Genomic DNA, 12,825 nt, shown 5'->3' with positions numbered 1-12,825 from the left:
CTCTGGCAGTTGGCAGAGAGGATGCGCTTTCATGCCCACGGTCCCTGATCTTCAGAATCAGACCATGGGACTGTGTGCCCCGGAGTTGAGTGACACAGGAGCATCTCTCCTGCCTCTGTTGCCCACTCCAAACTAGCCTCCAGCTCCAGCATCCTCTTGGGTCCCCTCACCTCTTGGTCAGCCCTCACCTCTTCTCCATGCCCCATGATCTAAATCAGCACCACCTCTGTCTGGGTGTACCTGCCAAACTCCTAGAAGGTATAGTCCCCACCCCAGGATGATTGTCCCTCCCCAGAACTATACCTGCAACCCTCCAACCATCCCACACTGTCTACTTCCTTGCAAACATCGCCTGCTCCACCCTCTTGCTTAACCCCAGGCCCCATTCCCACCCCACCTGGCTGTTTACCTTGAAATTGATTCACTCTTTGTGTCCCCAGCTAAACTAAAGCTTTCACAGGAACAGGAACCACATCTCCTTTATTTATTTATTTTTTTCACCATTATATCCTTAGGACCCAGCACAGTGCCTGGTACATGAAGAGGGCTCAATAACCATTTTTTGATCACATGGGTGGGTGGATGGATGGGTGGGTGGGTGGATGGATGGATGGTGAATGAATGAATGAATTAACAGTATCATGACAGAGCATCTTAATGATGTGCCCCAGCTTCTTTAACCCCTAATGAACTTCTCCAGGCCCCTTGTAGACTGAGGCACTGAACTGGCTGAGACTTGGCTTATTCTCTACCATGGGCCAAGTCTAGCCAACTGTCCCTCAATCAGATCCCTTATTTAACCTCCCAGAATACCCAAAGTTCCAGCCTTCTCTCCTCTTCCTTTCCCCTTCTTCTTTTAGGGGGAAAGAGCCTAATATGTGTCTCCCCCATGCATACCCCTCCCAGAACCACCCCTCCTCAGCACTGAGCCAAACTTCACCCTCACATCTGCATAACCTTGTCCAGCTTTCTCCTTCCTGAGGCACACTGACTTCTATTTACTCCCCCCTTGGCTCTGACCCTCCCTGAGGCAGGTGTGGGCTGTAATCTAAGGAATGAAGCATGTGCTGACAACTTTAATGGTCAGTGCTTTTGACCCATCTCTCCCTAATGGGCTGCTTCCCCAGAATGGCAGGTAATAAAAATGCAACTCATTATCTTCCAATGATTTGTATAATCTTTGTTCTCTGCTACAGGGTTCATTTTCAACTGATGAAAACTTTAGGCACACATGAGAAGGAAATATTCATGTTGGTGGGAAGATGAGATTGCTGAGATGGATACTGTTGTCCCAGGGCTTAATCTCTGAACTTGTATGTCCTGCTTCTGGCTACTTTGGGACAGTTGGCTCCCTGGTCATGGCTCTCCTGGAGACAGGACTCCTGCAAACCTAAGTCTTGGGCTAAGACCAAGATTTCTGACAAAGACATATATGAGGTCACTGGCAACAGAACTCTGCAATTCTTAAATAACATTAACAAATTTTGCAATTTTCCTCCAACAAAGAGAAACCATAAGAATACACGTAGCTGCTTCTCAGAACAGCCCTTAGTTATCTTAGCAAATCAGGAGTCACCAAGGCCAACACCACCAAAAGCAGGCACAAAGTTCTCTTGATAAATATGGCCTCCGACAGACAATCTTCAGGAAACTGCTGGAAGAAGACACAGCAACAATTTAGGCTGCAACAATTTAGGTATGTAAATACTTTTGAATTGTTCTAATTTTTACAACTTTTTTTTGCAATTAAAATACATAATTATAATTTATAACTAACAACAAAATAAAAAATTCTACCAGTGCCTTCTCTTTTAGACATAGATTCAAAGAACTGTAGGATCTCAAGGAACTATGGGGCCCTTAAAACTCATCTAGCTCAGCCTACTCCTTGACAGAGGAGGAAACTGGGCTCACAAAGGTGATGGGTGTACCCAAGGTCACAGAGCTCAGGGTCACACAGCAGAAGCCTTGGAATTCACTTCCAAGACATATTTATTTATAAAATGAATTGTGCAATATCTAATCCAATTGGAACATAGGCTGCTACAGAAAGTGTGACTTAAAATTTCCTCAAGAAAAAATGAAAGGTCACTGGGATTGTGCTAAAATACTGAGTTTGACTATTCTGGAGGTGGGCCTGTCAAAACTCTAGGGGTAAGAAAATGGTAAGAGAACTCAACAGGGTCAAGGAGACCCCTAAGACCAAAGAGCAATATTCACCTGTCTATATGTCTACCCATGGATCTATCATCTTTTCCCTGTATGTCAGGAGGGAGAGAGAAAGAAAGCAGGTAAAAGAAAAAGGATCACATAAAAGGAGGGTGACTGGTGGGGTGGGGTGGGCAAATCTATGGCTTCTCCTTTGTCAAGCTCCAGGAAGAAACACCTAAGTGGAGAGAAGATGGAAGAGCAAAGAAAGAGAGGAAGTCCCTGGAGACCCCGTGGGAACCACGAAAGGAGGACTTTTGGCAGGTCAGAAGTTTGGAAGGTAGGCCTCCCCTATAAGCTGGATGCTATGGTTTGAAGGGCCCATGTGCTGGAGGCTTGGTTCCCAGTGTGAAGTGTAGGAGCTGATGAAAACTTTAAGAGGTGGGGCCAAGTGGGAGGCCCATGGTCATTGACGACACTGCCGTCAATCAGAAGGGATTAAGGTAGCTCTATGAGAACAAGGTGTTATAAGAACAAGTCTCACCCTTTGATCTCTCCCTTGATTCTCGTATCAAGATGTCATCACTTGTTCCCACAAGTGCCCCTACCATTTCTGTTCACCATAATGTGACACAGATGAGAGGGCCCTCACCAGAACTGAGTCAGAGCAGGCGTCATGCCCTTGAATCTCTAAAACTGTAAGCTAAATAAACGTCTTTTCTCCATAATTGGTTTGCCTCAGGTGTTTCATTATAGTGGTGACAAGTTGACTAATACACTGGAGTAAATGAGGTAGGCAGGGGTCTTTTTGTTGTTTACTGGTTTCAAATACTGTTTCCCTAAAATATCTCCAAAGCAGCAGACTGATAAGAAAAAGATGAATTTAATTGACTTAAACTAATCACCATACATGGGTAGTATTCATAACACAAATGGGCCCTGAGCACCTGGACAAATTGGGATATCATTAGCAAAAAGACAAGTTTTTTGGTAGGTAAGGTTCATGGTCTGCCTTAGTGGGAATTTTGACTAGACAACTTCCAAGCATGATCACAACTCTTGGATCCTATTTCTAATTCCCTTCTAGTTTGAGAATCCTAATTTCTCTAAGTAGCTATTTCTTTCCTAAAAAAAAAAAAAAAAAAAAAAAAAAAAAAAAAAAAAAAAAAAAACAACAAAAAAAAACACCCACTTCTTTTTACTTACTTATAGCCCAGTTTTCCTCTTTTCTCCCTGCCTTTGCAACTTCAATTAACCCCTGTGACACATTAAGCAGGTGAACACAGAACACAGTCCTGATGAGCTGTAGGCCCAGACCATAAGGCAGGAGGCTAATTGCAGTTTCACTTTCTCCCTCAACGTTCCTGAAAAAAAGAAAGAAAAAAAAAGAAAGAAAGAAAAGGAGGTTCAGGATCAAAGTATGAGCTGAGGAAATGGGAATTGCAGAGAACATGCTGTCCTGGATTCTGCTGTGAACCAGGTGTTTCATGACTTCAAGGGACATCTCAGGGGCTCAAATGGGGTGGAAAGACACTTGATGGGCTGGTCTCTCCAATTTCCCCAGGACCCCTGAGATAACCCGGGTTAGCCCAAACTAACCCAAGGGCATCCCAAAACCAAGCCTGCCTTTGTGTCCAGGCCCTGAAGGCTGAGACACAGAAGAAGAAACGCACGCCTGCCTCCCAGTGAGATCCAAACAGTGAGAAATCCCACAAAATAGGAAGGAGCAGGTTAGAATCCAGGTAAATAAAAAGCTCCCCAAAACCAAAAACCAAAAAGCAAATATCCACCGTGCAATCCAGAGGCACCAGCTCTCCCCATTCAGCCACCACCCTTCACTGGCCGCTCACCTCCCAGCTCCACTCCCGAGTTCTCCTGCTGGCAGTTCATCCATATTCCACACGCTGCCTGAGTAAGTAGAGTTTGCCGAGCAGCAAGCAGGGGAAGAGGGAGGCAGGAAGTCTGCTGTGATTTCTCATCAGTGGAACGAAGAGGCATCGTGGGCATCGGAGCACACGGAACACAACAGAGGTGGAAAGCAGAAGGCTAGAGTTTCAGGCTGCACCGAGGGTCAGAGGCCTGCTATCAGAATCCCTGGTCACACTGGAGAAGGCATGCTTTATGGACATCCCTCCCAGCCCAGTCACAGAAGCCTTGAGTATTGCAGACCCTGCAAAGTGCAGTGTAGGTGATGGGAAGGACTAAGATGGGGATCTGCACTCAGAGAAAAGATGCTCTGCTAGGAAGGAAGGCACACAATGACCTGTGAAAAATGGGTCACAGGGAGTCCCAACAAGACTTCACTGAGTTGCTACTGGTTCCCAGCACCTAAAATAAGATTTAGTCCCTACTGATCTTTTACTGTGAACCCAGTTCCATGCTGTGTTATATGTGTGTGATTTCATTTAACCGTACTGTGTGAGTCATGTTACCCAGAAAAACAGAATCAAGAGATATAGATACAGATACAGATATAGGCATAGGTACAGGTATAAATGTAAAAATATTGTTACATGGAATTGGATCATGCAATCTGGGAGGATGGCAAGCCCAAAGTCTGCAGAGCTGATATCCCAGCTTGAGTCTGAAGACCGGCAGCTTTCATAGAACCAGGAAAGGCTGACGTCTCACTTTGAAGGCCATCAGGCAGGAAGACTTCTCCTCCCTGGGGGAAAGTCGACCTTTTACTCCACACAGGCCTTCAACTGATTAGGTGACCCCCCTACACACACACACACACACACACACACACACACACACACACACATGCATGCACATTATAGAAGGTAATTTAGAGATTTCAATTGTGGCCCAAAGCATGTGTTGGAAACTCAACACCAGTACAACAGTGCTGGGAAGTGGGGCTTAATGACAGGTGATTAGGCCAGCAGGGCTCTATCCTCATGATTATTGCTGTTTTTGTGAGGGTGGGTTCCCTATGAAAGGACTAGTTCAGGTCCCTCCTGTGTTCTCCCACTCATTCCTCTTTCTCTTCCTTTCCTTCTCCCTCTCTGTTCTTGCCCTGCCACTGTGGGATGATGCACCAAGAAGATCCTCACAGATGCAACCTCTTGATCTTGGACTTCCCAGGCCACAGAACCATGAACCTATAAATTCTGTTCATTATAAATTACCCACTCTGTGTATTCTGTTATTGTAGCACAAAATGGACTACAACAGTCTACTGAAATTAAGTATTAAAAACACCCTCACAGAAATACTCAGAATAATGGTTGACCCAATATTTGGACATCCCATGGCCCAGTCAAGGTGATACAAAAATTAACCTTTGCATTTACTCACAGCTCTTACTGAATTATTTAGAGGTGATCTCAGTGGACCCACCATAAAGAAGCAGACCCAAGACTTGAACCAAGGAAACATGCAATCTTAGCCAACATGCTATGCTACTTCTAGAAATAGGCATGCAGTGGACACTCAGTATGTATTTATTGAATGGGTGAATGAATGAAGCACCAGAAAACAACTTAAAAAACCTTGTGAGAACAGAAAAGACAAAGACTTCTGACTGCAGTGATTAAGGAAAATTTTCATGAAAGGTCATTTAGTTTGCAATTTATGAGCCAATGAGGAGGATGGGCAAGGGTATGTGTGGCAGACTGAGGTTACAATGACCCCATGATCCCCATCTCTTGGTGTTCATGCCTTTGTGTAATTCACATCTGGTGAGTGTCATAGGAATTGTGACTTGATGCTGTGCAATAAAATTCAGCAAAGGTGACAGGTATGCTTTGTTTTGTTTTGTTTTTGTGCTGGGATTGAACTCAGCACTTCACATATACTAAGAATGCACTCATCCCTAAGCTACATCCCAGCCCCTGGGTGTCACCTCTGTGATTGCAAGACACAAATTTAATGTCTATCTTATTACGTGACCCTTTGCCTTGCTGTCCTTGAAGAAGCAAGCACTTATGTTAAGGAGGTCCCTTCCATGTGGCAAGGAACATAGGGCAGGCTCCACCAACAACCAGCTAGGAACCGAGGGCACTCTTTGACCAACTGCTGACAAGATGCTGGAACCCTTGGTCTGACATCTTTGAGGGCCTGAATCCTACCAATCACCACACAAGCCGGAAGTGCATCCTTCCCCAATCAGCCTGGAGTGAGTCCACAGTCCTGACCAACTTCTTAATTGCAAGCCTTTCAAAGGACCAGATAAGCAAAGCCTGAATTTCTGAGCCACAGTAATTATGAGACAATAAATGTGCATTATTTCAAGCTGCTAAGTTTGTGATGATATTGCTGCACAATAATAACAAGGATAGCATTGTTGGCAGAGAAAGGAGCAGGAGCAAGGGCATGGAGTTGGGAAGGCCAGGGGAGTATCAGGAGATGCTTGCTCTATGAGACTGGAGCCAAGCTGCTGACTGAGTCACAGGAGGTGGGGGTTGGAAAGGCAGGCTGAGAGCAGGCCATAGTGGCTTTCAAAGACTAAATGAGTTGTCCAGACTCTGTTCTATAGGAAATGAACTTTAATGATGGTAGATTCTAGGAGTCATCATGTGGGAAGTGAGAAGTTCCCTTTGAACCACCCTCAAATCATAGTACGTGGGTGGATGTCTACAGAGGAGTCTGTTCCAAATCTCCACAGCTTCCAAATGAGGCTCAGCCAAGATCCTGGGATAAGTAACCCCAAGTTACTCCATTCAACTTGTGACAGGGTGAAGATCAGGAGCTCGGGGGAACAAGGACACCTCTGAGTTGTGGTCAGTTCCCTCAGTCTCCCCTGTCCTTTTAGCCCTTAGCCCAGGAACAAATCCATACTTGGTGCTCTAAGGGACTCCTGAAACCATCAGGGCAACCACCAGAGCAGCTCAGCCTCTATCTGCAGACTCAGTTCACGCCAGAGCCAATGGAGAAACGGTTGTGGCATTTTGAAAATGATGCTGGAGGATGTGAGAACATGGTAAATAGTTAACAGGGTCTTAAACACTAGGGTTTGTGGATGGATTACAACAGCAGCAAAAAATAGTCTCGTCATTTGAAAAGGGTATTTATTGACAATCCCCCAGTGTTGTCTCTTTCTCCTTGTTTCAAATCAGTTGAGTGATTTGAAAGTCCTCATCTTAGCAAGTGGCCTAAGAGGCAAAAGGTCAAGCAAACCTGCCTGGCAGTGCAACATTGTGCGAGAACGTAAGACTGTGAACTGAGAATCTGGGGGAAGATTCTGTGAGGAAGGGAGATCAACCCAGGATGAAGAGAAAAGCTATGGGAGCAGCTCTGGAACCACGACCCCAGAGGGGATTTAACATGTGCAGCCCCCCAAGACCAGAAATCACAAGGGAGTCTGGCCAATGCAAAGAGGAATAAAAACACAAAGACAAACCAAGCCACATTCCAACCATTCCAACCACTGCTCCTGGATGCATAAAGAAAAGCAATTGTAAAGGGCACCCCAAAAAGAAGAATTTCGTTCATTCTACTGACACCTCCAGACCACTTTGTCTTTTTTTTTTTATTTTAAATAGACACAATATCTTTATTTTATTTATTTATTTTTATGTGATGCTGAGGATCAAACCTGGTGCCTCACACATACGAGATGAGTGCTCTACCACTGAGCCACAATCCCAGCCACCTCCAGACCCCTTTGGCACCAAGCTGGGCACCAGCCATGTTGTAGGGTTAAGAAATGACTTTAATCTTCTAGGAACTCCACAGCCAGTGGGGCAACATCATGGAAACAGGATCTATCCAGTGGGCTCAGGAACCAGAGAAGAGGGCCAACAGGAACTCTTACAGCTGGGCCAGGTGATCACCAACTGGATGAGGGTGAGGAGATCAACTCAGGCCAAGTAACCACATGAGCCAAGAGGACCAAGATGGCACACCACAGAAAATGCACAGCAGTGGTGATATGGAAGTGAGTTTGGGGACCTGACTGAATCCCAAATCATGTTTTTTCATCAGAACCCAAAAAGGTCTCCAGTTCCTGCCTGAAGCTGCTGTCTACTGTGAGGGAAGAAGCTAGAAGTAGAGGCAAAGATGTGCAAAAAGTAGCGACTGAGTTCCCCAGAAACATGTTCCTTTCCAGGGCTCCATCCAGCAAGCTCTGGCAGTGCTTTTTCTATTCAGCTCTCACTTTGGAATATTGATTTCCTGCCAAAAGCAAAGCATTGGTGAGCTTTCGTAGGGAGCAGACCCTGTTGTCTTACTGCTGTCACTCAAGGACCTCCCATTTCCTAAGACAAAGTGCAAAACCCTCATTCTGATGATTAACACCCTTCACACACTGGCCCCAAGCTCTCTGTCTGGTGTGTTCTCTACTCCCTATATGGACCCTCTACTCCAGAGCCACCATGTCACCCCAGCGCAAACTACACCTCTCCAGGTCCTTCTCACATTCTCTCCCAGCCCCAATTCCATACACTTAAATGCTACCCATCCACATTAGTTGGAGTCCTTCAGAGAAACAGAACCAGAAACAGAACCAATACAATATGTCTACGTGTATATACAGAAAGTGATTTGATTCGAAGATTTGACTCATGCTATTATGGAGACTGGCAAGTCTGAAACCTTGAGGAGGTTGGAGACCCAGGAGAGAGCCGCTACTGGTGCTAAAGCAGGATTCCTTCTTGGAGGACCTCAGTGTTTTCTTTAAGGCTTCTTCTGATTGAATGAGACTCAGCTATATTATGGAGGGTAATCTGCTTTACTTAAAGTCTACCGATTTAAATATTAATTATATCTAAAAATTATCTCCAGAGCAACAGCAAGACCAAATAACAGTACCATAGCCTAACCAAGTTGACACATAAAATTAACCATCACATCATCCTTCAGGCTCAGTTCAATTCAACCTCTTCCTTCATTTCAGTCCCACTTCCAAATGCAAATAACTGCTTTCTTTTCTAAATCCCCTTAGTTCTAAATCTAGCCACACTTCTCTTGGGACATTTAGCATTTGTTGCCTTACAGTACAGTCATTTGTATATTTATGTTGGTTTTTCTACAAGACTGTGAGTGCTAGAGTCAATCAGTTGCATATTGTACCACTTAATAAGTAGCTACATGACCTTGGGCAGGCTCCTTAACCTCACCAAGTCTTGGTTTGTGTAAAACATGGAGATGATACAGTATTTACCATAAAGAATTCTTTTGGGGGTTGTGATTGTAGCTCAGTGGGAGAGTACCTGTCTAGCATGTGTGAGGCACTGGGTTCCATCCTCAGCACCACAAAAAAAATAAATAAATAAAGTTATTAAAAAAAGGAATCCTTTTGCTTTACATGAAACAATGCATGCAAATTACTTAGCACAGTACCTGGTATATACTATTTATTCTATCCACTTATACAACATTCATTGAGCACCTATTACGTTTCAGGCTCTGGGGATGCAGAAATGAAAGAGAGACAAATCACGCTCTGATGGGCCTACCGTCATAGAATTTCACATTAATAAATGAATTTTTTAAAACTTAACATGAGATGTGATAAGTACTTTGAAGAAAATAAACTAGGATAAAGGACAGAGATCAGAGTTGGGAGAGATCTAATTCCATAAAGACCTGAATTAAGAAAAGGAGCTGTTCCTTCGAGACCTGGAAGATGAACATTCCGAAGGCCAGCAGGAATAATTACAATTACACTTACAACCCAGTGGCTTGTTCTCTCCTGTCCTTTCCTCCCAGCCTTTGTATTCTGAGATGGGGAAGTTGAAGAGCCAGGCCTTATCTTCACTGCAGTCAGACCTTCACCTGCAGATGGGTGTTCCTCACCACCCAAGATCCCATGGTAACCGAGCCCACTGGCCTTCACTGAGCAGGAAAGATTTCCCCCCCTGTTCCAAATACTGCTTCACCTGCCTCACTGCCTCACCTTAGTGGTCTCCAGTGAAGGTGTTTCTTTCCTTAGGAGTCATTGTTACTATGTCACATGCCACAAAGTCAAAGGAAAGAGGATGGTTATGCCCAGGCCTCCCGGAGGGACGTCTCTTTTCCCCTGATGCTTCCCCCTCTTCCTCCCTGCAGGCCTCTCTCTTGCAGCATTTTCAATCACAGACCATGTGACTCCTCCAACTGTACCCTAAGAGTCACCGGAATGAGAACAGTGCTTTTTTTTATTGTCACAATAACTGGGAGGTGTTACTGGCATACAGTAGGATGAAATCAGGGATGCCAACCACCCTATAGAGCAGAGTGTCCTTCCCAAAGGGTGAATGCAGACATGAACCCCTCAGGGTCACCCCAAATGTTATCAAATCCCTTCCTGCCCTATGCCTCGATTCTGTCATCTGTCTCTTCAGAAATAATCAAGTCTTCATCTCCCCAAATTCCCACAGTGCTGGGTACGTGGAACAATCTAGATGTGCAGTGCCTTCTGACCGTGTGCCTGGACCAGCTGAGAAAAATGGTGGGGAGATCTTCTAAGGTGCTCCAGGTGGTGGTGAAATCTCCCCTGGAGCAAAAATCAAATACTTATCACTACAGAGAGGATAACCACCCTTTTGTGTTTTGTTTTGTTTTTGTTTTTTTTTTGTTTTGTTTTGTTTTGTTTTGTTTTTTGGGGGGGAGGGTAGTAGGCGGACACAATACCTTTATTTTATTTATTTTATGTAGTGCTGAGGATTGGACCCAGCACATGCTGGGCAAGTACTCTACCACTGAGCCACAACCCCAGTCCCATAACCACACTTTTGATGAGAAATTTATATTACCTTTATTAATCACTCCCTATTCCAGTTCTGAATTACATTATAAAACATCCCATATAAACTTGACAAAGAGATCCAAATGCTTCTCCATCTGGGGCAATAGCAATGGCAGTGAGAGAGGCGGATTCTCAGATTAACTTGCCATATATCCTTGCCATCGCCAAATATTACCATTATCAACCACACAAGTCTTTGCATAAACATGAACACTGTGGTGGTTTTGTCCCTGGAGGGTCCTGACTGCATGGATGATTGTTAAGAAAACATAGGGCAAGGCTGTGGTCCCTCACAAAGGTCCTTGGGCAATCTGACTTCCTGATTTGCTTAGTGCACAGCCTAATGCTTGATTAAAATTGCTCAAGAAAAATGCTCTAAAGAGGAGGGAAGGTGTCAGGGGCATTGGAAGACTCATTTTTCATTTTTTAACTTGAAGAAATTGCAGGAAATGGGGCAATGACTATTCCCTGAAGAAAGCAATTCTCCAGATGGTTCCTAAAAGTCAGTCAGGAAAGTTGCTCTTTGGCAAATTCGCCTGCCAGCAGAACTTTCCAAATGTCCAAGCCAAAGCAGCACTCGTGGGAGTTTCAGAGCAGGACCTCTTACACCAAGAGCTCTGTCCCATCTTCCTAAACTGGATGTGCACTAAAACCGGCATAGATCCTCTTTGTCCACAGATCAAGGTGTATCAGATGTGTTATGGTTTGGATATGAAGTGTCCCACAAAGGCTCATGTGGTAAAGGCCTGTTCCCTAATGCAGCAGTATTTAGAGATGAATTTTTTGGGAAGTAATCAGATTATGAGGATTCTCACCTTGTGAGTGGATTAATCCATTGATGAGTTAAATGAGACCATTATTGGGAGGTGGCAGAAACTGTAGGAAGATGGGATCTGGATAGAGGAAGTAGGTCACGTGGTGGAGAAGGTACCCTGGAAGTGCATATTTTGTCCATAATCCCTTCCTCTCCCTCCCCTTCTCCCTCTCCTTCCTGCCTGCCATGAGGTGACCAGCTTTCCTCTGCCATGAACTTCCACCATGATGGTCTGCTCTGCCTCAGGCCCAAAGCAATGGAACCAGCCAACCATGGATGGAAACCTCTGAAACCACGAGCCAAAATACATCTTTTATCCTCTAAGTTGTTTTTCTCAGGTATTTGTCCCAGCGACAAAAAGGTAAGTAGAACAGGAAGAGTCATTTGAGAACTTAGCTAGCCACTCAAATAATGGACAAAAGAAAAGGTATGGGGAGGGGTAAAGAAGGTGGAAGAACCCCAGGGCTGGAAGCATCAGAGAGAAGTTTCCACCCCCAGGACTTGAAGGGCATGGGAAGGGAGAATCGCCAGAACCCTAAAAATGTGTTGCAGCCAAACCATAACCCAGCAGATTGATGAGTGTTTAGATAAATACCTGCTTCTCCTCTTGCTGGCAGAGGGCAAAGAGCATAGGCCCATCCAGGTCAGCTCCTGGCCACAGAGCAGGAGGGTTGGATCAGGTCACTTTTACAAACTATTCCAAATTTGAGTGCCTTAAGACAATAGTCACTTAATTTTGTGTACTAGCTAATTAGCAATTTAAGCTGGGCTCAGTTGAGCTGTTCTTCAGATCTTCTTTGAGACGATCTTGGCTGATCTCATGTGTCTGCAGTCAATTGGTGGATTGACGAGGACCAGTTCATCTAAGATGACCTTGTCAGAGATGATTAAAAAGACAGGACCTTTCTCAGTATAGGTCACCTATTCACTAGATTGCTAGCTTGGACTTGTTTACAAAGCAGAGTTCCAAGAGCAACAAGCAGGAAAACTCAAAGACCTCTGCTTACATGAATCTTGCTGCTGTCACTTTAGCCAAAATAAGTCACATGGCCATCTCCAAAGCAAGGGTTTAAAAAATAGATTCTAACTCTTGAGTGGAGCAAAGAATATGTGGCTATTTTCCACAACCTGCCATAGTCTGTGCTCCAGTTGCAATAATTTCCACATGCAAAATATACTTCCCACATCC

The sequence above is a fragment of the Sciurus carolinensis genome, chromosome 9 (assembly GCF_902686445.1).
Source record: "Sciurus carolinensis chromosome 9, mSciCar1.2, whole genome shotgun sequence".
In the NCBI taxonomy this organism is placed as follows: domain Eukaryota; kingdom Metazoa; phylum Chordata; class Mammalia; order Rodentia; family Sciuridae; genus Sciurus; species Sciurus carolinensis.
The sequence above is the reverse complement of the archived record's forward strand: the minus strand, read 5'-3'. Positions refer to the sequence as shown.